Genomic DNA, 2,465 nt, shown 5'->3' with positions numbered 1-2,465 from the left:
TTCTTTTTTATTATTATTATTATTGTTTTCTTTCTCTAAAATGCCACAGTTTAAAAGAACAATTAGCATATAAAAGAATCAGCCCTAAAACTCTCCTCAATGGCAGGGGAGTTCTGCTGGAACACTCAGGTGGGAGGGGCTAGTGGACATAGTATGTATTCCCCTTCTACCTTGAGAGCACAGACCAACGCACAACCTGGGCATCCTAACCAGCCTGCCACTTCAGCACACTCTGGGCCTCTAGCCCACATCAGCCCCAGCTGTCCGACCAAGGTGACCACAGGCCAGTGCATACTAGGATACCCCTGGTTAGCATTCACTACAGGCCTAGCCTTCACATCGACGTGACATAGGTACAAAGTACCCCCAGAATACTCCAGGCCCACACCACTTTGGCTTCAGATGGCTTGCTAGGGTACCCCTGATGTAGAATGCTCCAGAACATCTCAGCTGACATCTGCTTCTGATCCAGCCGCGCTACCAGGGTGCCCTCTGCATGAAGTACCCTGGAAACCCCAGCCCTGTGCCTGCATCTTTTTCAGCCCTATCCCTGGGGCACCCCCTGTGTAGAGTACCCTTGAACCCTCCCACCTGCACTGGCCTTGACTCTATCTGCCTAGCAAGGGCATATGCATGAAACACCTTGGGACACCCTGGCTTGCACCCAGTTGAGCTTCAGCTGTCCTGCTAGGCATATTTTGCAGGGAGAGCCCAGGGACCACATTGGCTCATACCCATTTTAGCTTTAGCTGTCCTGCCAGGGTGCCCTCAATGCAAAGCACCCTGGGACCTCTGGGCCTGTACCTTATGTCAGTTCCAGCCACCTCTTCGTTCAGAGCAACCTCTGTGCAGAGAGTCCAGGAATACCCTGGTGTATATCCACTTTTGCTTCAGCTATCTAGCCAAAGTACCTTCTATTTGTAGAGTCCCAGACCCCCCAAGCTTGCACACACTTTAGTTTCAGCTATCCTGCTAGGGCACCCTCTGAACAGAGAGCTCAGGGACCTCCCAGCACACACAGTGCACCAGCTCTAACCACCTTACCAAGGCTCCCCCTGTGCAGAGTGCTACGGAACACTCTGGTGTGCACCCATTTTAGCACCAACTATTCTGCTAGGCAAACCTTAGATAATAGATCCCTGGAACACCTTGGCCTGCATCCACTTCAGTTATAGCTGTCCTGACAGAGCACCTGCTGCATATAAAGCCCCAGAACCCTGAGCCCCTGCCAGCCACAGCTCCAGCCAGCCAGCCAAAGTCAACAGGTACACACAGTCCATACAGGGAACATCCAAACACAAGAAACAAACACAAACTCAAGCAAAACAGGGAGAGATAGAAATATGCTCCAAAAGAAAGAACAAGGAAAAAACCCTCAGAAAAACAACTAAATGAAACAGAGCTAAGCATATGCCTGATAAAGAACTTAAATGATCATAAAGATATTCACTGGGCCAGAGAGGCAAGTGGAAGAATTCAGTGAGACCTTCAGTAAAGAGATAGAAGATGGGGATCCCTGGGTGGCGCAGCGGTTTGGCGCCTGCCTTTGGCCCAGGGCGCGATCCTGGAGACCCAGGATCAAATCCCACATCGGGCTCCCGGTACATGGAGCCTGCTTCTCCCTCTGCCTATGTCTCTGCCTCTCTCTCTCTCTCTCTCTCTCTCTCTGTGTAACTATCATAAATAAATAAAAATTTTTTAAAAAATTAAAAAAAAGAGATAGAAGATGTATAAAGTAACCAATCAGATTGAAGAATACAGTAACTGAAATAAAAAAACATGAGAGAATCAACAGTACATTAGCAGATGTAGAAGAACATATCTGGAAGACAGAGAAATGGAAAACACTCAAGCTGAACAGCAAAAAGAGAAAAAAAAATTTTAATGAGGACAGGTTAAGGGATCTCTTGTGAACCAACATTCACATTATGGGGGTCCTAGAAGAAGAGGGAGAAAGGGGTAGGAAATTTATTTGAAGAAATAATAGCTGAAAACTTCCCTAACTCAGGAAAGGAAAAGGACGTCCAAGTCCAAGAAGCACTGGAGTTCCAAACAAGATGAACCCAACAAGGTCCATATCACAACACATAATAATTAAAATGTCAAAGTTTAAAGATAGAGAAGTTTGAAAGCAGCGAGAGAAACAAAAAGTAATCTTCACATGAAAACCCCATAAAGCTATCAGCACATTCCTCAGCAGAAACTTGGTAAGCCAGAAGAAAGTGGCATGATATATTCAAAGAGCTGAAGGGAAAAACACCTGCAACCAAGAATACTCTAACTGGTAAAGTTATCATTCAGATTTGAAGAAGAGATAGAACTCCCCCAGATAAACAGAAAATAAAGGAATTAATCACCACTAAACCAGTCTTTTTTTTTCCTTTTTTTTCTTAAAGATTTATTTATTTATGATAGACAGAGAGAGAGAGAGAGAGAGAGAGAGAGGCAGAGACACAGGAGGAGGG

Source organism: Nyctereutes procyonoides, unplaced genomic scaffold, assembly GCF_905146905.1.
Source record: "Nyctereutes procyonoides isolate TBG_1078 unplaced genomic scaffold, NYPRO_anot_genome, whole genome shotgun sequence".
NCBI lineage: Eukaryota > Metazoa > Chordata > Mammalia > Carnivora > Canidae > Nyctereutes > Nyctereutes procyonoides.
Note: the sequence above shows the minus strand (reverse complement) of the source record.